This window comes from Malaclemys terrapin, chromosome 3 (genome assembly GCF_027887155.1).
Source record: "Malaclemys terrapin pileata isolate rMalTer1 chromosome 3, rMalTer1.hap1, whole genome shotgun sequence".
NCBI lineage: Eukaryota > Metazoa > Chordata > Testudines > Emydidae > Malaclemys > Malaclemys terrapin.
Window position 1 is genome coordinate 179249869 of NC_071507.1, and position 25630 is coordinate 179275498.

The 25630-nt window shown below is 43.7% G+C and overlaps 1 pseudogene; it reads left to right on the forward strand.

The window, feature by feature from the left end:
• Nucleotides 1-3441: 3441 nt before the first annotated feature.
• On the forward strand, nucleotides 3442-25630 carry LOC128834164 (solute carrier family 66 member 3-like; annotated as a pseudogene).

Consider the following 25630-nt stretch of genomic DNA (forward strand, 5'->3'; position numbering starts at 1 on the left):
ATAGCTTCAGGGGCTCTTGGTGCTGAGTTGTAGCCCCAAGGCTGGCCTTGCCCTGTTTGTGCACTCAGGGCTTTCCATGCTGACTGCTCACAGCCTCCCCCAGCTTCTAAACAAGAGTTTGGTGCCAGCTGCTTTTTCACTGTTGGAACAGTCAGGGGCTGGAAGGAGGAGCCTGGGCCCCAGACACACAGAAGCACAAACTATTCTCCCTCCAGTGCATTACCCACCCCTATCCATGCTGGAGCTGAGCATCAGGGCACCCAGTGCAACATCTCCCCCTCCCCCAATCGGTGCTAGGGCTCTCTAGTGCAACATTCCCTCCCTCTCCCGCCCATTTGTGCTGGGGCTTCAAGCCAGGGCTCTCCAGTGCAACATCCTCCACATCCCCATCCATGCTGGGGCTGGGACTAGGGTGACCAGGTGTCCAGTTTTCAACCAGCACACCCAGTCAAAAAGGGATCCTGGCAGCTCTGGTCAGCACTGCTGACCAGGCCATTGACTGTGGCTAGGGTGACCAGATGACAAGAACAAAATATCAGGACATATGGGAGGGGGGCCGCCGCCGAACCAAAAAACAACCACCACCAAATATTGGGACAAATGGTGTCCCGTCCATACATCATTCGGGATGCGGGACAAACAACTAAATATCGGGACAGTCCTGATTTTATCAGGACATCTGGTCACCCTAACTGCGGCGCTGGCAGGCTCCCTGCTAGTCTTTGCTCCACGCAGCTCCCAGGAAGTAGCGGCCAATAGGAGCTGTGGGGGAGGCGCCTAAAGACGGGGCAGCATGCAGAGCCGCCTGGTCATGCCTCTGCCTAGGAGCTGGAGTAAGGACATATCGCTGCTTCCAGGAACGGCCCGGAGCCTGCACCCCTAACCCCCTCCTGCCCTCCGAACCCCTCTATCCCACCCTGGAGCACCCTCCTGCACCCCCAAACCCTCATCCCCAGCCCCACTAAGAGCTCAGACTCCCAGCTGGAGCTCTCATCCCCTCTCCTATCCCAAACCCCTGCCCTCATTTCTGACCCCACCTCAGAGCCCACATCCCTAGCTGGAGCCCTCACCTGCTCCCAGACCCCTGAGCCAGCGCAGTGAACATGAGTGAGGGGGGAGGAGTGAGCGGGCCCCGGAGACGGGGCGGGGCGAGGGTGTTCCCTTTGTGCAAGGTACGTTGGCAACTCTAGCTGGGAGGGGAGCCCTCAGGGCTCTCCAGTGCAATGCCTACCCCCCCATCCGTTCTGGGGCTGAGAACACTGGTCTACAATTTTTGAGAAGTCGTCTGCTTCAGAGATAAAATGTGCTATTTATTATGTATTTTGATGTGCTGAATTCAAATATGACAATTAAAACAACTGATTGGCTACTGTTTATAAGATATTTAAGTTTTTACATTTTATGTCTATGTATATTGTGTAGATAGTAGAGTTTTAATCATAAATTGTAAACCCAAGTCTTTTTATGTGTTTATGGTTGCTTTACATGATAATATTTCACCTGTCCTGTTTATGTAGCACTTTAAAAATCATCAAAAGGGTTATATAAATAAAATTTATTATGAAACAAAAGGCAAAAAACTATTCTGTATATAGTTTAGTCCTATTCAGTGTCTACTCGGCGCTTCTTGGCTTGTCTCTTGTATTCATTAAATGGAGCATCTCTTGTCACTGTCCAGCAATAGTCTGCAAGCATTGATGGGCTCCATTTGCCCTGATAGCATTTCTCCATTGTTGCAATGTCCTGGTGAAATGGCTCGCCGTGCTCGTCGCTCACTGCTCCGCAGTTTGGTGGAAAAAAATCTAGATGAGAGTGCAAAAAATGTATCTTTAGTGACATGTTGCAACCAAGGCTTTTGTATGCCTTGAGGAGGTTTTCCACCAACAACCTGTAGTTGTCTGCCTTCTTGTTTCCAATTTATTGCCACTAACTGGAAGGCTTTCCAGGCCGTCTTTTCCTTTTCCATGCAGTGCATGGTCAAATGCATCATCTCGAAGAAGTTCATGAATCTGAGGACCAACAAAGACACCTTCCTTTATCTTAGCTTCACTTAACCTTGGAAATTTTCCGTGGAGGTACTTGAAAGCTGCTTGTGTTTTGTCAATAGCCTTGACAAAGTTCTTCATCAGACCCAGCTTGATGTGTAAGGGTGGTAACAAAATCTTCCTTGATTCAACAAGTGGTGGATGCTGAACACTTTTCCTCCCAGGCTCCAATGACTGTCGGAGTGGCCAATCTTTCTTGATGTAGTGGGAATCTCTTGCACGACTATCCCATTCGCAGAGAAAACAGCAATACTTTGTGTATCCAGTCTGCAGACCAAGCAAGAGAGCAACAACCTTCAAATCGCCACAAAGCTGCCACTGATGTTGGGCATAGTTTATGCACCTCAAAAGTTGTTTCAAGTTGTCATAGGTTTCCTTCATATGGACTGCATGACCAACTGGAATTGATGGCAAAACATTGCCATTATGCAGTAAAACAGCTTTAAGACTCGTCTTGGATGAATCAATGAACAGTCTCCACTCATCTGGATTGTGAATGATGTTGAGGGCTGCCATCACACCATCGATGTTGTTGCAGGCTACAAGATCACCTTCCATGAAGAAGAATGGGACAAGATCCTTTTGACGGTCACGGAACATGGAAACCCTAACATCACCTGCCAGGAGATTCCACTGCTGTAGTCTGGAGCCCACAGCTCTGCCTTACTCTTGGGTAGTTCCAAATCCCTCACAAGGTCATTCAGTCCACCTTGTGTTATGAGGTGTGGTTCAGAGGAGGAGGATGGGAGAAAATGTGGGTCCTGTGACATTGATGGTTCAGGACCAGAAGTTTCATCCTCTTCCTCTTCCTCGTCTGACTCAAGTGAGAATGATTCTGGTGCATCAGGAACCGGCAGTCCTTCTCCGTGGGGTACTGGGCGTATAGCTGATGGAATGTTTGGATAATGCACAGTCCACTTTTTCTTCTTTGACACACCCTTCCCAACTGGAGGCACCATGCAGAAGTAACAATTGCTGGTATGATCTGTTGGCTCTCTCCAAATCATTGGCACTGCAAAAGGCATAGATTTCCTTTTCCTGTTCAACCACTGGCGAAGATTTGTTGCACAAGTGTTGCAGCATATGTGTGGGGCCCACCTCTTGTCCTGATCTCCAATTTTGCAGCCAAAATAAAGGTGATAGGCTTTCTTAACCATAGTGGTTATACTGCGCTTTTGTGATGCAAAAGTCACTTCACCACAAACATAGCAGAAGTTATCTTCACTGTTCACACAAGTACGAGGCATCTCTGCTCACTTTGGCTAAACAGAAATGTGTCCCTTTGCGAAATCAAACACTGACAAATAAGAGAGCACGACACTGTATGATTTCTAGAGCTGATATAGGGCAATTTGTTCAGCGGAGTGATGTAAGCTTCGTTATGATAGCATCATCCATGACTTCTAGGAATAACATGATGCAATTCATATCATGTATGACGCAATACCAGTTTCAGATTGCATCATTCATTGTTTTGCCTAAAAAGCAAGTACTGTCCAAACCCAGTCATAGATTTATTCATAGATCCAGTCAAAGATGTATTTTAGTCATTTCTGGTTTAAATTGAGATCCCTTCCCTTTATAACTCACTTATCCTCCGCCATTCCCAAGTCAAGGGTAGTATATACTGACCCAATAGCATATCTTGAAAACTAGAGCCAATCAACAATTTTAAGCATCATTTTCGTTCTCAGTGACCCAGAATTAGTAAAGTTTGACTACATTTATTTCAGAAGCATTTTGGCTGTAGAGTAGTGGAATCGGAGCTCCCCAGTTACACAGCCCCTCCCAACCAGTCCGTGCCAGGGCTGGGAGCTGAGGCTCCCCAGTTCCACAGCCCCCCTCCCCTGGCAGTGCCGGGGTCCCTCTCCACTCTGGGCCCTGCTGCTCCCCGCTCCCGTTCCAGATTTGCAGTGTGGCTCCCATCCCAGCTGAGCTCGGGCTGGTCCCGCGGCGCCTGTCAGTGGAAGGGAAGGGAAGGGAGGCGCCCCGGGGAGAGAGCGCAGTGCCATTGAGGCGCTGCTGGTCCTGGCTAACGAGCACGCTGCTCGTGTGCATGGTGATCAGGCTGCCGCAGATGGTGGCCGTACTGGCTGCCCGCTCCGCACGTGGTGTCAGCCTGGAGAGCCTGGTGCTGAATGGGTAAGAGACGGGAGCCAGGGGGCCAGGCCCTGCCTTTGCTCCCGGCCTGGGCCCGAGGGACTCCTTAGCACGGGGAGCTCGCCACGCTTTGCCTGCTCCCCTTGGGCCCGACCGGCTTCACATGCCTGCCCAGGGCTGAGGACGAGTTGCTCTCCAGGCTGAAGTTTACTGAGGGCGGGTCCTGACCGTGAGCACAAGGCAGGATGTGCGCCCAGCTCATGAACCCTTGTGGAAAAGGCAGCGCCTCCCAGTAGCCCACCGAGAACTAGCATCGCTCCCTCCAGCTTCAACGTGCAGCAACTTCCCAGCCCCCCAGGCGGCCAGCCAGGGATTCCCAGCCCTGGCGGAGAAACGCTGCACCTTCACCACCAGTATCACCGCAGCAGCGAGACCTTGGCTCCCAGGCCTGGGCTTCAGGCCAAGAGAATGGGCTGGTACCTCATGTACTTTCAGCAAATGTTTTATAAGTTTCCATTCCCCAGAAAGCATGTTTTAAGTGAAATGGGATAGTCCTTGACCTTGGTTTCATTCTTAAAATAGGCCCCAACACAGGAGGCTGACTGCTAAGCTTGCCTGACTTCAATTGGAAATAGAATGCTACTTTCTTAAATCCTTGCTTGTAGGAAGACAAGAATATTCAAACAATTAACCTCTTATGAAATACGCGATTTGCTATAACAAAGAGATCCAATAGACATTGTGTATGTGTGCTTAAAAGTAAACCCATTTTGGCCCAGGCTCATATGACTTACCTGAAACGTTAGTCAACAGTTAGTGCTCAGGAGTAGTAGTTTTGAATTCCTGTAATGCCAAGATTCCCCCAGGGAATGGTAACCAATCAGGTTATTGATTCATCCTTGCAGGCTTATTTTAAAAAGCCTTGACTTGAAAACCTATTTATTTATGGAGTTAGGGTAAGTCTACAGTACGAAATTAATTCAAAGTTATTTTATTCAAATTCCAGAATCGAGTTCATACATTCGATGTTATGTGTCCCCACTAAAGCGCGTGAATTTGGCGGAGTGCGTCCACAGTACCGAGGCTAGCATCGAATGTTGGAGAGGTGCACTGTGGTAGCTATCCCACAGTTCCCGCAGTCTCTGCCACCCATTGGAATTGTGGGTTAAGCTCCCAGTGCATGATGGGGCAAAAACATTCTCGCAGGTTTTTCTGGGTGTGTGCTGTCACTCGCTCCTCCCTACGTGAAAGCTACAGTAGACGCCATGCTGCCAGCAGATGGTGCAGCACGGTGCACTGCCTGTCTCCTGGTATGTTGAATCCACTTCGAATGTCCTCAGCCATCGTGAACAGAGCTGCACAGCTTCTGCCAGTTTCTCCAGATTGTCTGTCCTGGGCTCCCGTGGAAGCTACAGAAGGCAACAATTTCCAGCCGTTTCTTGGCCATCGTGAACAGAGCCGCACAGCTTCCACTGCAAACTCTGCTCACGTTTCCGCCGCAAACTCTGCTCTCATCGCTTTTTCCATGTTGTTGGTCCTGGGCTCCCATGGAAGCTACAGAAAATAACCATTTGCCGCCTTTTATTGGCCATCTTGAACCAAACAGCTCATTTCACGCCCTTTTTCAAGGATTAGCTGTGCAGGCGCCATTGCATGGCGAACATGGAGCCCGCTCAGATCTCTGCTGCAGTTTTGACCATTGTAAATACCTCACGCATTATTCAGCAGTATATTCAGTACCTGCAAAACCGGGCGAGGAAGCGACGACAGTGCGATTACTATAGTGATGAGGACATGGACACAGACATTCCTAGATGCACAGCATGTGGCGATTGGGAGATCATGGTGGCATTGGGCCAGGTTCATGCTGTGGAATGCTGATTTTGGGCCCAAGAAACAAGCACAGACAGTGGGATCGCATAGTGTTGCAGGTCTGGGATGATTCCCACTGGCTGCGAAACTTTTGTATGCGTAAGGGCACTTTCATGGAACTTTGTGACTTGCTGTCCCCTGCCCTGAAGTGCAAAGACACCAAAATGAGAGCAGCCCTCACTGTTGAGAAGCGAGTGGCCATAGCACTGTGGAAGCTAGCAACGCCCGATAGCTACTGGTCAGTCGGGAATCAGTTTGGAGTGGGCAAATCTACTGTATGGGCTGCTGTGCTGCAAGTAGCCAACGCAATCATTGACCAGCTGCTATCAAGGGTAGTAACTTTGGGAAATGTGCAGACCACTGTGGATGGCTTCAATGCGCTGGGGTTCCCAAACTGTGGCGGGGCAATAGACGGAACGCATATCCCCATCTTGGCCCCGGCACACCATGGCGGCCAGTACATAAACCGCAAGGGGTACTTTTCCATGGTGCTGCAAACACTGGTGGATGACAAGGGACGTTTCACCGACATCAGCGTGGGATGGCCGGGAAAGGTGCATGACGCTCGCATCTTCAGGAACTCTGGTCTGTTTGAACAAGCTGCAGGAAGGGACTTACTTCCCAGACCAGAAAATTACTGTTGGGGATGTTGAAATGCCTATAGTTATCCTCAGGGACCCAGCCTAACCCTTAATGCCATGGCTCATGAAGCTGTACACAGGCACCCTGGACAGTAGTAAGGAGCAGTTCAACTATAGGCTGAGCAAGTGCAGAATGGTGGTAGAATGTGCTTTTGGACATTTGAAAGGGCGCTGGCGCAGTTTACTGACTCGGTTAGATCTCAGCACAACCAATATTCCAATTGTAATTGCTGCTTGTTGTGTGCTCCACAATATCTGTGAGAGTAAGGGGGAGACTTTTATGGTGGGGTGGGAGGTTGAGGCAACTCGCCTGGCTGCTAATTTCGCACAGCCAGACAACAGGGCGATCAGAAGAGCGCAGCAGGGCGCGCTGCGCATCAGAGAAGCTTTGAAAGCCAGTTTCATGACATGGGTACGGTGTGACAGTTGTGTTTGTTTCTCTTGAAGTTACCCGCACCCTATATATATGAAAGGAAATAAAGTCAAAATTGTTTTAAAACTGTTCTTTATTATTTGATGCACAACGCATTGAGAGAAATTAGAAGGTAGACTGGGGGGGAGGGGTTTGGGTTAGGTGTGTGGAGGAGGGAAGGACAAGTCCAGAAACCAAATCAAAAGTTCGCATGTGCCAGCCTTCTGGTGCTTGGGCGATCCTCTGGGGTTGAGTGTGTGGGTCCCCGTAGCCTCCCCCCTTGTGTTCTTGGGCATCTGGGTGAGGAGGTTATGGAACTTGGAGAGGAGGGAGTTTGATTATACAGGGGCTGTAGCGGAAGTCTGTGGTCTTGCTGCCTTTCCTGCATTAGATTCACCATACAGCAGAGCATGTCAGTTTGCTCCCCCATGAGCTTGACCATAGCGTCCTGCCTGCTCTCATCGCGCGCCTCCCTCCTCTCTTTGTGTTCCTGTAATGCTTTAGGGGACTCCACAATTGTTTGCTTCCATGCATTTAGCTGGGCCCTATCAGTGCGGGAGGACTGCATGAGCTCGGCGAACATGTTGTCCAGAGTTCGTTTTTTCCGCTTTCTAATCTGGATCAGCCTCTGGGACAGAGTAGATAGGGGCTGCATTGAAACATTTGCACCTGCGGGAGGAGAAAAAGGGAGGGTAGAATTTAAAAAAATACATTACAGAGAACGAAGGGGGCACTTTGGTATGAGTAAGCCATCACACATGGCCGGGCAACAGAATTCATCTTGCAGGCAGCCCCTAGGGGCATGCCGGGTTCTGCTTCTTCTACATTCATTTCAATGCTTTCAAACTGCTGGGCCCCCTTTCCCACAGCAATCAATACCTGGTGGGTTTGCCATATAAAAGGAGGGCCTGCGGGCTTTCTGGGATGATCACTGCACACAACAAACCCCCACCTCACCCCCCTCCGTGTGGTTCCGATCAGGCTCAGAGCAGGGATGAGCTGAGCCATTTATTCTAAACGCGAACAACCCAGCACGGCTTGGTTCCTCTCCCCCCTCCCACCGCATGGCTCCGATCAGGCTCTCATTCACCAGAAGTACCTTCTCCAGGGTCATGGAACAGGAGCCCGCCGTGAGAGTGAGGGGAGGCTATTGGATCCAGCATTAAGATTAGTTCCTGGCTAGGGGGGGAAACGGATTCCCCACTTGCCACCTGTGCACTGTCCTCCTCCTCCTCCTCCTCTTCGTCCTCCAATGTCTCTTCCTCCTCGCTCCATGCAACTCCCATCTTGCAGGTGTCCACGGACAGTGGTGGGGTAGTGGTGGCATCACCCCACATAATTGCATGGAGCCCACGGTAAAAGCGGAATGTATGGGGCTGTGACCCAAAGTACCCGTTTGCCTCCCTGACTTTTTGGTATGCTTGCCTGAGCTCTTTGATTTTTATGCGACACTGCTCTGTGTCCCTGGAGTAGCCTCTTTCCATCATGGCCCTGGAGACTTTAGCGTAGGTATTTGCGTTCCTTTTTTTGGAATGTAGTTCTGCCATAACAGACTCGTCTCCCCAGCATGCGATGAGATCCAGTACCTCCTGTTCGGACCATGCTGGAGCTTGTCTGCGAATCTGGGTCTGCGTTATTTCCTGTGATGGTGGACTCGGCCTGGTCGCCTGTGATGGTGGATTGTGCTGATGGTCACTTGTGCTGCTGGTGACCAAACAGGAAATGAAATTCAAAAGTTCCCGGGGCTTTTCCTGCCCACCTGGCTAGTGCATCGGAGTTGAGAGTGTTGACCAGAGCGGTCACAAGGGAGCATCCTGGGATAGCTCCCGGAGGCCAATAACATCGAATTGCATCCACAATACCTTTAACCCGGGATTGCGATCTCGATTTAAGCGCTACTCTACTTGCCGAGGTGGAGTACAGAAATTGAATTAAAGAGCCCTTTAAATAGAAAAAAAAACATGTGGTCGTGTGGATGGAATCTTTTTTTTTTCTTCGAAATAACTCAGCTAATTCCGAAATAACAGGCTAGTGTAGACCAGGCCTTAGTCTTTGTAACTTGACTTTCCTACTGCTGTCACCTTCATCCACTATCCCCCACCCACTCAATTAGCTTTCTCCAGCTGCTGTTACATCCTGTCTTAATTTAGACTGTAAGCTCTTTGGAGCAGGAACTGTCTTTTTGATTTGTGTTTACACAGCACAATAGGGCCCCCAATCCTGACTGGCACCTCTGGGTGCTACTGTCATACAAATAATAAGAAGCAGAGAATTGTATGCTCCCTTTTTGCAATGTTTACTCAACTTTGTAAAGTGCATGCAGCTGCTCTGGTGCTATTCTCATCACAAGCACTTGAAAGAAATAATAATGATTCCCAAGCTGACAGACTTGGTCATGCAGGTGGTGCTGCTCTTTACTGGCAATGCTTTATATAGAAGGAGCAGATGCACTGATGTTTAGATCTGCTGAACTGGAGTCACAGCTTTTGGATTATGTTCGAGAGTAAAGTCATTGGTAAACTGCAGCTTACATAAAAATCTCTCAACCAAGCCTCCACCTTCAATCCAGTCACTCTTAGAAACTCACTTCTGCTATAAAACCTACAAGAATCAAATGTATTATTATTAAAGTTCAGAGTAGGACTTGAGTGCTCAGCAACTCTTAAAGAGAAATCTTAAAAAGCTGATTTTATATATGTAACCTTGCCCAACTGCACCCTATTCTACCCTCTCAGCTGTTCTCATCCTCATTTGTGTGGTGTCTGAACTCTGGATTGCGAACTCCTTGTGACAGGATCTGTCTCTATCTCTTGTGAGAGGCATCAGCCACTGCTGCAGTTGCACCACAAATAATAAAGGACATTATTTGCCTCCTTTGCAATTTAGACCTGTCCATACTGTAGCCTCAATTGTCTCCTGAATTGGCCACTTTTGTGTGTCTTGGATGGTACCAATTTGCAGCATCTGTCTGTAACTGGCTGGCTGAGAATTCCGTAATAGAATAACTGTTATTTGGATGTAAATCATAAAGACAGCATTCAGTACAATATTTACCAGCATGTTGTAGGCTTGAATGGAAGAATGATGCTGTTTTTAAGACAGAAGACTGGAGGTCACAAGACCACAGTTCAATTCATTGCGCACTCTCTGGCTTCACCTGTAGCTTTGTACAACCTAATTTCTCTCCTCACTTTTCTCATGTAGAATGGGGATAAAATTCCTTACCTACCACACAGGAGCATCCTCAAAAAGTTTGTAGAGCATCCTTTAAAGAGTATCATATAGAAGGAGCCGTGGGAATGCAAAGTATTATGCAGCTGCAGCTATTAAAACAAATTATAATTCAAATATAAAAACCTATTTTAAATATGTTGAATAAAAAGGAACTAACTGCAGTACCACATTTCAAATATTCAAAACACTGGTTTGTACAGTGTAACCCCACAATAACTCATCCCGCGATAACGCGAAATCACGTATAACGCGATCATAAGTTGGCGTCCCTTTAAGGCCGTAATACTGTACTGTTTGCGTTTTGCCGGAATGACGTACTTTTTTAATGACATTTATAAATTAACCGCGTTCTTCTGGTCTTATAGGATAAAATGACTTGTGACCATTGCAGGCCCATTGCACTTAGTTCTCGGGTGGAACATGTGTCTGGTGTTTGCCTATGAACTTGTTATTAATTTCCTATATTTTTCTGTTATGGATACACCAGTTCACCAATGCAAGTCGTTTTCTGCCCAAGAGAAATTGTACGCCCTGGATCAACTAAAGAAGGGCAAACAACAAACTCAGTTTGCTAGAAATCTAGGAATTAGCGAGTCCACTCTGCGAAGGTGGAAAAAAGAAGAAAAGCTCCATAGCCTGCCCTGCATTCTTGAAGAGGAAACTGGTTTACAGCATAAAAAGGTCAAGTTTGCTAATGACGAAAGCCTAGATTCAGCCTTGTATCAATTGTTTGTCCAGGCTTGCTCAGAAGGTGTTCCCATTTCTGGCCCTATTCTGAAAGCTCAAGCAGAGAAATTTGATCGCCTTATCAACGGAAATGAATCCAAATTTAAGGCGAGTAAGGGCTGGCTGGACAGATTCAAGAAAAGGCACACTATACGCCAAGTTCTTGTGTCTGGGGAAATCCGCCCAGCTGATAAAGAGGCTGCCAATTCCTACCCAATTGAGCTTAAAAAGTTGCTGGAGGAAGGTTGCTACACAGCCGATCAAGCTTACAACTGTGACGAGACTGGTTTATGCTTTAAAATGTTACCCGATCGCACCCTCGCAACCAAGACTGATAGTCACAAACAAGAAGGCTTTAAGCAGAGGAAGGACTGGGTCACTCTCTTGTTTTGTGTCAACAAGTCTGGCAGCCACAAAGTCAGGCCTCTGATGATTGGAAAACCGAGGTCTCCCAGATGTTTTCATCATGTTAATATGAAGGCCCTTCCCTTTGAATACACCATCAGCAAGAATGCATGGATGAATAGCTCCATATTTAAAGACTAGTTCCATAAAACTTTTGTGCCAGCCGTTTGGGCTGATTTGCAAAAACTCAAGCAGGAGGAAAAAGCTCTCCTCCTGCTGGATAATTGCCCTGCCCACCCCCCAGCGGAAAATCTTGTCAGTCGTGATGGCAAGATTAAAGTCTCTTATCTCCTGAAGAACACTACATCAGAAATCCAGCCACTGGACCAAGGCATCATGTTGGTATTTAAGCAAAACTATCATCAGGAAATGATCAAGTGGATGGTGGCGGCTAACAACTCCTCTGTCGACACATCACTGGCATCACTCAACTTGAAAGAAGTCTGTCACCTCGGCGGGAAAGCCTGGGATGCTATCTCTGCACGTTGCATTGAACGATGCTGGATAAAGGGTCTTGGTCCAGCTTTTCCATCATCTACACAAGATGGTGGTAATGACGACGAGCCTGAATTTACAAGATTCATTGAAGACGACGTATGTTTAGCCGAAGAAGCACTCAGAGAATATGAGCACAGTCATCATGATATCCTCAACTAGTTTTCAGCAGATGACATCTGCCCCATATATGAACACATCTCAGACGGTGAAATTGTTGCAAATGTCAGCGGGAAGAATGAAGCTGCACCACCAGAGCCCGAAACCAGTGGCGATAATGACGACGACGATGATGATGGCATCTCAACTCCCCTACCAAAAGTGTCTGAGGCAGTAAAGCACCTAGAAGCCAGTTTGAGATGGCTGGAAACTTAAGACGTGGACAGCATCAAAATCCTCCAAATCAGAAGCATACTTGACTTTGCTAGAAGCCAACAGTCCGCAGCAAATAAGCAGACCACACTAGATAGCTTTTTTAAGAAGTGATGAAATTTAAAATTATGGAGTCATGCAACCAGATTGACTTTGCATTCTGCGCAATGATTAGTATAGTCGATTTCACATGTTTCTTTCATGTACATGTAATTAAATTACTACTTTTCCGTTTAAAACACGTTGTTTTTTTTACAAGACTTAAACTGACCGGCTTGAAATGGTAAATTTTCATAACCCCACTATAAAGCAACCCCGCATTTATCGTGATTGAATTTTTTGGACCCCAATTATCTCGTTATAGCGGGGTTTCATTGTACAATACATACGTTTAGAACTGACAGTGGTATTGTATCCTATCTTGTGGTTGGTTATAACTAAATGCACCCAAGTTATTTTTAATCAGATACACCACATTAGCATGCTGAATTGTATTTTATTCATTACAAGATGAGTGTTGCTGCATTGCTTGAGTTAATGACTGTTCACTCACCTGCTACCATTTCTCCCTACCCAAAGGAGTTAAGAAGAGGCATTGTTTGACTTAAGCTATAACATACTTAAGATAGTATGATCTGCTTGCTTTGTCATAAGTAACCATACTACTTAAACAGGCTTCTCAACACCCCAGAGGTGTCATATTTAGTCCTCTTAAAGAAAAGCACAACCCCTATCAAATGAACAGTTCAACTGTTAAACTCTCGTAACAGTGCAGTAACTTTATATTTAGAAAATTAATCCTTACTTGGTAAGACCTGAACCCCTCCTATAAATAGGTTTGTTTCTAACCAAAAACAAATGGTGTGTGTACATGCATGTCAGTGCATGGGAGAGAGAGAATCTATGAGTGACTTACATTTGCAAAGTATGAAGTGTTCCCCATTGTGTGAAGTTGCTAGGAACAGCTGACTGCATATACATTGCCAACTCTCCCAACTTTGCTAGAAATGCAGTTTTAGTCTGAAGATTAACTATGTAAAAATGGCATCTTTTCTCTTCACCCATCTTGGTCTGTTCAAGTTCAGGGTCATAGCTGTGGACCTGGTCCAGTTTGGCAAAGCTGTAAGCGCACATGTAACTATGCACTTGCAGAGTCCTTGTTGACTTCATGCTACACACTCACTTCAGTATCCCCAGGATCAGGGTCTTTCTGAGGAGTAAGCACTGCTTTTTACTCATTAGCCTGCAGATCTAATATAGCTAAGAACAAGTGAGTTAATTACATACCAATTGCAGGATCAAATTATGTCCTCTCACCTCCTTCTTAATCTAGCATATGACTAAGAGATTTTTTGACCTACAGAATTATTACTGGTACTGATGCATGAATTATATGGAAACAGCCTATCTAGCTAGCCCCGGGTAAGTAAGCAGGACTGGCAATTAGAAAATATCATTTATTTGTGAACTGAGCAGATATGATCAGTAAGTCAGAAATACACCCAAAGTTACACAATGCCATTTCACAGCGTTACTTTTCAGAATAGAACCTTGCATTAGAGGTGTCAATACCAATGAGAAGGTGGGGCCAAAATTTAAAACTTTGTTTATGTGTACAAGGAATACATGATGTTATGTGGTATTAAGGTTTTATGGGCAACATTTGGGATTGGCCTGGAAAAGCCACACATGCAAGTGAGTTCAAGCAAATGCCAATACATTTTATACCACATACCACCACAACATAGATTCTGCTCCTTCCATGTGTTTTACAGGAAAATTATTTTGGGAATGTTGTAAACAGTTTATTTTGAAAGTTCATTGGCACTGTTTCTTGTGTCCTTCCACCTGTAAAGTCACCTGATTTAATTACCTTGACTCTACTTGCACAGAACTCACCTCAGAACTAGAATTCTCTAGCTTAGCAGTTCTCAAACGTTAGCAACCCAGGGACTCCCATTTTGATTTAAAAATTTTTGCAGACACCCAAACCTCCCCTGCTCAGCCCCAGGCCCCACCCCTCCCTCCCAGCACCTCCTGGACGCCACTGAACAGCTGTTCTGTGGCACGTAGGAAGCACTGAGAGGGAGGCGGAGGAGTTGATCAGCAGGGCCAGCAGCCCTGGACACGTTTCCGTTCCCTCCCGAGCACATCCCATCCCTGCTCCTCCCTCTCTCTCCCAGTGTCCCTGCATGCCAGGGAACAGCTGTTCCCCCAGTGTGCAGGAGGCAGTGGGAGGGAGGGGGAGGAGTTGATCAGCAGGGTCCATGGACCCCCCAGAGTACCCTTGCAGAACCCCAGGGGTCCACAGCCTCTGGTTTGAGATATGCTGCTCTAGCTATATGTGGGGCCCCTCCGTAGACCCGACTTTCTGAATGCCGTATCTTGCAAGAGTATATGACACAAATACTCCAGAAAGTTGCACTATGTCTAATAAACTTTCAGCTGGAGTTCTGGTGTTAGTTTTAAGTCTTAAATGGTTTAGGAGCCAGTTACCCGGGGAACTGCCTCTCTCCCTGCCCCAAATACTGCTACATTTGAGATCAGTAGGTACTTAAGCTGGAGCTCTGTCCTACAGTTCCTCTCAATTCTACATATGGACTCCTTGACTATGGCATTTGATTTCTTCTTGGTGGGCCAGAGCTTAGATTTTTACAGGAGGCCAGAGGGTTAATATATTTTTTCTGAAAGTTTAACCTGGTGTCAGGGAAAACTTTCTGACAAAAATCTGTTATGGTATGGCGTAGTCTCGCAAGGGAAGTAGTAGATGCACCCTTGCTTGGGACATTTAAAACTAGATTTTTCACCACACTCATAAAGATCCAATAGGAAATGAAATGCACAATCCTGCACTGACAGTGAAATGCTCTGGATGGTTTAATAAGTATTTTCCACTTCAAGGTACTAGGATTCTGCAGTTATTCAGCTTTTTAAAACCATTTTTATTACCTCTTTTTTAATTTGGAACATCGTAGGTAGGATTATTATAATAAATTGAGAAATCACAATTATTCCAAAGGCAGGTCAAGGAAGATTTCTCATAGATTATGATTGGGGTTTAAAGACCTGAAAGCTTCTTTTCCTTCTCTTGTAAATAGCAACTGTTTGAACTAAACCTTTCAGAGACTGTCATTGAGACCTTTGTGTGCAAGTGTTGGCCGATCTGTACAGCTTGTCAGTTCATGTATATATTGAAATAGACTGCAAGATCTTCAGGCCTAGGACTTTGTCTTCCTGAATGTACAGTTTGTACAATGGGACCCGGATTTGGGCACTCCCACAACGGACAGGTTTTTAAAATGAAATTGTCAATGAACCTATCTTGTTATAGTCTCGGTGGGCAAACAAACTGTTCAATTTTTTTTATCTTTTAGCTTCCTTGTGTTTCTAAGATACCAGAGTTACTACAGTTATCCCCTAGAGACTTACCTGGAGTACCCCATCCTCATTGCACAAGGTAATACTTTTTTCTTGTTTTATATTCTACCTTGTCCCTGATTTCCTATCTGTAATGACTGATCTTTTCTTTCAGATGTCATTCTCCTGCTCTTTGTTCTGCATTACAGTGGCCACATGAAGCAAGCTTTGCCTTACATAGTCATGTATCCTTTGATGTCTACTCATTTCTTCTGGCAGCTCTTTAACAGAAGACTGAGCATTTCATCTCCTAGCGCCATTGATAGCCCCATTCAGCCACCTTTTAGTGTGCATTTCTGATTTGCGTGCAACTTCCTTAGATCCCAGTGAAACCCTTTATACAGCATAAACTACATTGGTCACTGATTTTACTGGCCCCACAACTGAGGAGGAGTGAGACTAATTCATAATTTACATTTGTGTCAGATAAGTACAGTGGAAAATATGAAGCTTCTTGTAATTCTTTTACACAATTACGTCAACTGTGGATGATACACACAGTGACTTTTAGATGCTCCTTTGAAAAGATACACGGCTTTGGGTTTACGTTTGGCACGGGACGCTTTGGAGCAGGGCTTGATAAATTTGAGATAATGTGAAAAATGAGGGTGGGGGAAGCACCAGCAGTAGTGACTGCTGAGCAAGTGACTGCCCTGCCATTCCTGCTGCTGCAACAGGGGAGAGGGCTGGGATTTACAGCAGCTCACTGTCTTTGGGCTCTGGTCTGGGGCTCCATCTTTCCTAACAGCTTCAGCCTGCAGGTACGTGTTAAATGTGAAACTCCACCTGCTCTCTGTTTGGTGCTGGGGGGGTTTTATTATCTTCCCTGCCAAGAGCTCCAAGGCTTCTGGCTGCTGCTGGCGGGGAAGCTCTGTGGTACTTCTCCCTCAGAGTCTCCCGGCTCCTGCAGGGCAGTGGCTGGGCGGGTTTCGGCTACCCTGCACCTCCCATCTCCTGTTGTTTGGCTCCTCCTCACACTTGGGTAACCAGTGCTGCCACTTGCTGCTGCTTTAAGTGTGGACATTATTCTTGACAATTTCACTACTATTTCTAGAGTATTGAATAGCAGCAGTAAAACAGTATTGTTAATTTCACTCTGCTGCTGCCTGCAGCCTTGTGCTCTTGTAACATTAGATTAAAATTTGTAATAAATAAATCACAACGCAGTGGGTTTTTAAAATGCTGCTACTGATACAGCAACATATTTGAATTTTACAAAACTGCTATAAAAATATTGAACATTATGGTCCTGAACTTTAGCCAGGTATGTGATTATTCACATGAATAGCCTGATTGATTTCAACAGGACTACCAATTTTCCCAGAGGGGTCAGCTAGTTTAAAAGCAACTCTGCATCTTAAAATAATGGATAGAAAGCTCTTTGCCCATTCTCCTGATTATCTGAATTTTTGATTATCCGATCTGGCCCCGGTCCCAATTAGATCAGGTAAACAGGGTTCCACTGTATTTTATAATTTATTCTAGACGGTGTGTTGAAAATGAACTCTTATGAGCTGTTAATGAGCAGTTTCCAAGTACTGTTTTGTCTCTCATCTCTATTAATAGCTTGAGAACATTCCACTACCCCATGGAGCACACACAGTTTAAAAGTAACTTTTGTTTTAAGTTGCAGTCACCAAATGCAGTAATTGTTACAGTTCACGTTTTCTATTTCTCTTAGAGCCTGTACCACAAAACTAGACCAATTGGTTTCTGGTCAGTTTCACTTTGTTTCATAGTTTCTTAGTAAGATTCTGTAATGTTTGGGATGCAACCAATGAAGGAATTTTTTTAAATGTCAAAAGTATTTCTACTTTAAAAAAAAAAAAGGGCAAAGTATACATTTTAGGCCTAAGCTAAATACTTTCTTCTTAGATGGAACTAGAAACAGCTGTCCTTTTTTTTTTTTTTTTTGTATCCTTTTCTGCAGAGTTTGTGTACGTTAATCAGTACAGCAAGTAAATTTGCTCAGCTGCAGTGATTCTGGACAAGTTTGTGCCCTGACCTGGAGTATGTCTGCATACACATGTGCAAGTAAGTAACATGCAAAAGCATTGGGTTTTGTATAATAAAGCGACTTCCCCAAAGCCATTACTGTTCCTAATGCATCTGTATCTACAGCAAGAAGCCTTGTCAAATCCATAGTAAATCTGAATCTTCCCCAAGGTAGCTTTCTATATTATTATCTAAAAGTAATGGTGAAATCCTGACCCTATTGAAGCCAATGGAATTTTGCCATTGATTTCAACCTAGTCAGGACATCGCCCTACGTTTAATTGTTTGACCATATTTGAATGTTATCTTTCTTTAAGAGAATAGGTTCTTTGATGCACTTTTTCATCTCTAGGTTACTCTCTGCTGAGGGTGATGGAGGCGCCCATCTGTCGCCCTGACATTTCATTTCGGGAGGTATGCTGCCTGCCGGGAGCCCGTATACGAAATGTTACAGAGGCATTGTCGAGGATTATCCAGCCCTCTGCCTACTACCCCATGCTACTCATCCCTGTGGGCACAAATGATACTGCGCGGTGTGACACTGAGCGGATCAAGAGAGACTTCAGGGCTCTGGGAGTACGGGTGAAGGAGTTTGGAGCGCAGGTGGTATTCTCTTTGATTCTTCCTGTCAAAGGTAGGGGCCCAGGCAGAGACAGATGCATCAAGGAGGTGAATGCCTGGCTGCGAAGATGGTGTCACCAGGAGGGCTTTGGCTTCCTAGACCACGGGATGCTATTCGAGGAAGGACTGCTAGGCAGAGATGGCGTTCACCTTTTGAGGAGGGGAAAGACCCTATTTCGACACAGACTGGCTAACCTAATGAGGAGGGCTTTAAACTAGGTTCGACGGGGACAGGTGAGCAAAGCCCACAGGTAAGTGGGGAACATGGAGACCTGGGAGATGGGTCGGAAACGAGAGGGAGTGTGGGCTACATTGGCAGAGAGAAAGGAGGGTCAGGACAAAACTGTGAGGTAAGATCAAACCAGTATCTTAGATGCCTATATACAAATGTGAGAAGTATGGGGAATAAGCAGGAAGAACTGGAAGTGCTAATAAATAAATACAACTATGACATTGTTGGCATCACTGAAACTTGGTGGGATAATACACATGATTGGAATGTTGGTGTGGATGGGTATAGCTTGCTCAGGAAGGATAGACAGGGGAAAAAGGGAGGAGGTGTTGCCTTATATATTAAAAATGTACACACTTGGACTGAGGTGGAGATGAATATAGGAGATGGAAGTGTTGAGAGTCTCTGGGTTAGGCTAAAAGGGGTAAAAAACAAGGGTGATGTCATGCTAGGAGTCTACTACAGGCCACCTAACCAGGTGGAAGAGGTGGATGAGGCTTTTTTTAAACAACTAACAAAATCATCCAAAGCCCAAGATTTGGTGGTGATGGGAGACTTCAACTATCCGGATATATGTTGGGAAAATAACACAGCGGGGCACAGACTATCCAACAAATTCTTGGACTGCATTGCAGACAACTTATTTCAGAAGGTTGAAAAAGCTACTAAGGGGGAAGCTGTTCTAGACTTGATTTTAACAAATAGGGAGGAACTCGTTGAGAATTTGAAAGTAGAAGGCAGCTTGGGTGAAAGTGATCATGAAATCATAGAGTTTGCAATTCTAAGGAAGGGTAGAAGGGAGAACAGCAAAATAGAGACAATGGATTTCAGGGAGGCAGATTTTGGTAAGCTCAGAGAGCTGATAGGTAAGGTCCCATGGGAATCAAGACTGAGGGGAAAACCAACTGAGGAGAGTTGGCAGTTTTTCAAAGGGACACTATTAAGGGCCCAAAAGCAAGCTATTCTGCTGGTTAGGAAAGATAGAAAATGTGGCAAAAGACCACCTTGGCTTAACCACAAGATCTTGCATGATCTAGAAAATAAAAAGGAGTCATATAAAAATGGAAACTAGGACAGATTACAAAAGATGAATATAGGCAAACAACCCAGGAATGCAGGGGCAAGATTAGAAAGGCAAAGGCACAAAATGAGCTCAAACTAGCTACGGGAATAAAGGGAAACAAGAAGACTTTTTATCAATACATTAGAAGCAAGAGGAAGACCAAAGACAGGGTAGGCCCACTGCTTAGTGAAGAGGGAGAAACAGTAACAGGAAACTTGGAAATGGCAGAGATGCTTAATGACTTCTTTGTTTCGGTCTTCACCGAGAAGTCTGAAGGAATGCCTAACATAGTGAATGCTAATGGGAAGGGGGTAGGTTTAGCAGATAAAATAAAAAAAGAAAAGTTAAAAATCACTTAGAAAAGTTAGATGCCTGCAAGTCACCAGGGCCTGATGAAATGCATCCTAGAATACTCAAGGAGCTAATAGAGGAGGTATCTGAGTCTCTAGCTATTATCTTTGGAAAATCATGGGAGACGGGAGAGATTCCAGAAGACTGGAAAAGGGCAAATATAGTGCCCATCTATAAAAAGGGAAATAAAAACAATCCAGGAAACTACAGACCAGTTAGTTTAACTTCTGTGCCAGGGAAGATAATGGAGCAAGTAATTAAGGAAATCATCTGCAAACACTTGGAAGGTGGTAAGGTGATAGGGAACAGCCAGCATGGATTTGTAAAGAACAAATCACGTCAAACCAATCTGATAGCTTTCTTCGATAGGATAACGAGTCTTGTGGATAAGGGAGAAGCTGTGGATGTGGTATACCTAGACTTTAGTAAGGCATTTGATATGGTCTCACATGATATTCTTATTGATAAACTAGGCAAATACTATTTAGATGGGGCTACTATAAGGTGGGTGCATAACTGGCTGGATAACCGTACTCAGAGAGTTGTTATTAATGGTTTCCAATCCTGCTGGAAAGGCATAACAAGTGGGGTTCCGCAGGGGTCTGTTTTGGGACCGGCTCTGTTCAATATCTTTATTAACGACTTAGATATTGGCATAGAAAGTACGCTTATTAAGTTTGCGGATGATACCAAACTGGGAGGGATTGCAACTGCTTTGGAGGACAGGGTCATAATTCAAAATGATCTGGACAAACTGGAGAAATGGTCTGAGTTAAACAGGATGAAGTTTAACAAAGACAAATGCAAAGTGCTCCACCTAGGAAGGAAAAATCAGTTTCACACATACAGAATGGGAAGAGACTGTCTAGGAAGGAGTACGGCAGAAAGGGATCTAGGGGTTATAGTGAACCACAAGCTAAATATGAGTCAACAGTGTGATGCTGTTGCAAAAAAAGCAAACATGATTCTGGGATGTATTAACAGGTGTGTTGTGAGTAAGACATGAGAAGTCATTCTTCTGCTCTACTCTGCTCTGGTTAGGCCTCAGCTGGAGTATTGTGTCCAGTTCTGGGCACCGCATTTCAAGAAAGATGTGGAGAAATTGGAAAGGGTCCAGAGAAGAGCAACAAGAATGATTAAAAGTCTTGAGAACATGACGTATGAAGGAAGGCTGAAAGAATTGGGTTTGTTTAGTTTGGAAAAGAGAAGACTGAGAGGGGACATGATAGCAGTTTTCAGGTATCTAAAAGGGTGTCATAAGGAGGAGGGAGAAAACTTGTTCACCTTAGCCTCTAAGGATAGATCAAGAAGCAATGGGCTTAAACTGCAGCAAGGGAGGTCTAGGTTGGACATTATGAAAAAGTTCTTAACTGTCAGGGGGGTTAAACACTGGAATAAATTGCCTAGGGAGGTTGTGGAATCTCCATCTCTGGAGATATTTAAGAGTAGGTTAGATAAATGTCTATCAGGGATGGTCTAGACAGTATTTGCGGGCAGGGGACTGGACTCAATGACCTCTCGAGGTCCCTTCCAGTCCTAGAATCTATGAATCTATGCAGAAAGGGTCTCAGTCTTTAAAAATAATGCAAATCCAGGCTAGAAAAATAACAATATGTGTAGCTCTTATGTGCATTGCAATTGTCTTCCTATTTTGTCCTCACAACTTAACATCCTAGTACTTTCCATTAGTTAATTACTATAATACACCTCTCTCTCGATATAATGCTGTCCTCGGGAGCCAAAAAATCTTACTGTGTTATAGGTGAAACCGTGTTATGTTGAACTTGCTTTAATCAACCGGAATGCGCAGCCCTCCCACCCCCCACCCCGAGCGCTGCTTTACCGCGTTATATCCAAATTCATGTTATATCGGGTGGTGTTATATCCAGGTAGTGGTGTACCAGATAATTGACAGTATTGGAACATCACTGATCAAACATAATATGGAGCCAAAAATCATACTTTTTTCTTCATTTAAATAAATGATTTATATATAATTCTGTATTTCATTAGAAAAAAATGAAAGGATCTCAAGCCATTTTCCAGCAATAATCTTAAAGACATAGCACTAATTCAGGAAAACATTTAGAAACATTTGCTAAACATTAGGTCATGTCATGAACAGGAATGAACTTAAGCATGTTCCTAAATCCAGGCAATAACTTGTAGAGGGTTCTGGTGTGTAGGTTAGTTATCCTAGGCAACTCCTGGTAGCAGTTCATACAAGAGGGCCTGCTACAACTGTTAATTAGAATTGTCTTTTGCAATTATGTCTTGTATTTAACTCTCTTAGAAAATTACTGCTATAGCTTCTGATCGTTACTCAACTTGTTTTTAACTTACTAAAATATTTTCTAATAGCGATATTGTGTCAGATCACTCCCATTGTGAGACATGATATTGATCCAGAGATTAAAGCCAGAAGCGACCATTATGATCATCTAGTCTGACCTCAAGCATTATACGAGTCCATGGAATTTCACTCAGAAATTCCTGCAGTGGAGGGAATTATTCTTGTGTATAGCATATGTGAGACATGGACAGAGATATATGGGCGTATATAAATTCTCCAATACAGTAAACTGGTGAAATTTTGCTCTAGTTTTTAACTGGCAATTTGATATAGAAATTAATAACCAGCTGACAGACTGAGATCAGCCACCAAAAGAGAGAAGAAAATGGTAAATAAGAAATAAAAGAAGCAATGAGCTTTTGCCACGGCTTACCGGGTGGTAACATTTTTCCATTTGAAAATTTAGAATATCAGCATTTTGTTTTATTACTTTCAAATGAACTCTTAAAAAGAAAAAAAAAAAAAAGGAAAAAAGAAAAAGCGAGCTCAGGGTTGGGGCTTCATTTTTGAGGCTCTCGTAAGTGGGGGGTACATTTAATGTGTGGATATTTGTATGGTATTTTTTTGCTTGATTTTTCTCTTAACTGCAAAGCAGAGATTTCATTGTTTTTAGTAGTTGGATGCATCAGCAGATCCTCTCTGGCATACTATCCACAATTCCTTTAATGTACAGCAAGAATAGTTACAACTTTAATGACCACAAATGATCTTATGGGTGAGTAATATATGAAATTGTCTTCATTTCTTCACTGCCTCACTATCCAAAGATAACAGGAGCCTGTCCTGTTTTGTGAGCTGTTATCCAGTTCTCAGTAGAATAAACTATGTAGCTGAGTGGTTTATTCTAGCAATGGAACTGGATTACTGCTGAGAAAACAGCACAGTTATTATTATGGCTAGGAGTTTAACACCCATGGGGAAGACGATGTGAAGAAAAAAACTGTGTGTGATCATAGGGAATGTGGGCAGTTTAAAAGGCAGCTTCTATTCTTAGAGAAAAATAGATAAAAAAATTTGCTTAATTATGGAAATGCCTGCGTAAAGGAAAAACAAAAATCCCTCTTTCTGTTGGAACACATGGTAATTGAGTAGTGACTTTTCTCAAATGGATAAGATATCAAAAACAGCTCCTTCTCTCTCACTGGTAGACTTGCGTATTTAAAAAAAACAACACCCCTATTCAAGAACTGTAAAACGATTTAAATTATTTGTACTAGGTTAAAATTTGAAGGAAGTACATGAATAATGAAACTTACATTTGGCTGAAAGTAATGTAGATTGCTCTCATGCTGTCACCAACCAGTGCAGTCAAGTAAGAGATTGGCTCACAACACATGGAATTCAGATACCATGTGATGGGCACGTTAGATAGAACAAATTCATTATAAAACTAAGGGATGTTTAAAATCAGCCTTTTACCGTGGGGGGGGGGGGGAGGGGAAGAGGTGGACAAAAAACAGTGAATTTGAGAAAGTGACCCTGCCTGTTGTTGGCATTTCAACTGCTCAAAGTAGTATAATCCAAAATGTCATTTTTAGTGGAAAATGACTAAATTTTCACATGGTAGAAAGCAGTTTTAGACAATGGAAATGATTAAGTCAGTATTTTTGATGTTTTACCAGAATGAGCTAAAGAAAATTGCTCCATCGTATTACCCAGAGTGAATTTTAAAAGGACATTAGTACCCATAAACTGCACCAAAATGTAGCACAATGAAAAACAGATGGGAGCAGTGACATTTGAACTTTAAACAAAAATGTGGCCTGTCAACTGTTTGAGGATTGAGAGCTCACACTGGATTTTCCCTCATTGTTCTTGGTTACTCCGTATCTGGTGGTATGCGGTACAGTGTATTTATAAATATCACCAGCTCGTAGAAAAGCTTTTTTTTTTTTTTTTTTTTTTTGTATATTTCAGTGTATTGTTTACTTCCATAAATACACATGTGCGGTGTCAGGTGAACAGAGAAACTGCTTCTTTGATTTTTCAAATAGATTGTGTAGCCTTACTTCAAAAAAAATCTTAAGGTAACCAAGACATTGAGCAAATCTCATTCTTTCTTTCAAATTTGTGTCAGATTTTTGCCTATGAAACTCTGGCAATTACCAATAAATGTTTACTGTTAGAAAAAAAAAAAAAAAAAACCTCACAAGCCTGAACTTAATAGACAGAGTTATTTAAATAGAGTATTACATATGTTTATATGCTCCTGTTAGATGCAGGTGATGAAAAAAATAGGTATACATTGTATGAATTTAAACCAGATATATTAAACTTGCCATACATAGCAAGTTCATTTTTAATGTCAAAGTGATTCAAAGAAACAGATTTACATAAAGGAATCTAGATGTATTTATTTTTTAAATAATTATGGGTATTACTTAACAAATCACTATTCAGCAGTTGAGGATACATCTGCCGAATTATTCCCCCCCGCACCCCCCCCCAACAAAACATGAACCTGGAAATTATTTTCAGAATTTTTGATGTCTGACATATGGGTTCCTTCCAGTATTTTGAGGAAGTCCATTAAGGAGTTGTGGAAGGTAAACTATTCAGAATGTACAGTAGTAAAACTTTGTGAACAAGTTATTGTATCCTGTGGAAATGGCAGCAGTTAATGTTAGCATTCACGCTTACGACATTTTATTAATTGAATGTTTTTCTCCTTCTTAGTTCTAGTCCGTTTCATAATCATGCTGGTTCTTAATATATGGGTCACAGCCACAATATTGCGTTACCGGAAGACTGAAAAGACTGATTAGATGACAGCTTCTCTTCAGCTGCAACATATTTCAAAACTGATAAAAAAAATACAGTGAAACCTGAAGAGACCTCCATGTCCAGGCAGCCTTCCGTATGCCACCTGCCTCATATTATCCCTTAAAAGATTAAGTACAACGTTGCTTACGTTTTATTACAATTAATACTACTTAACAAAGCATATTTTATTAGAAGTAAACTTTATTGGTCATTGAAGACAGGTTTCAGTGGTACCTGACATTTTCTCTGGGCTTTTTTTTTTTTTTCTTTCATATTTTGCTCTATATAGTTTCCTCTGTTTTTTATTCCTGGGGGAATTCTGTGCCTAAAAATTCTGTGCACAATATTTTAAAATTCTGCATATTTTATTTGTTAAAATAACACTATATAAGCATGCCGATTTCAATCATTTTGGTAATTTATTTCAAAGTTCCTGTCAGCAACTATGTCTGTACCAATACAGATGACAAAAAAGAGAGTTAAAGAAACCCCTATGACAACCCAGTTTCTGTTCCTCTGCCCCCTCCCCCCCA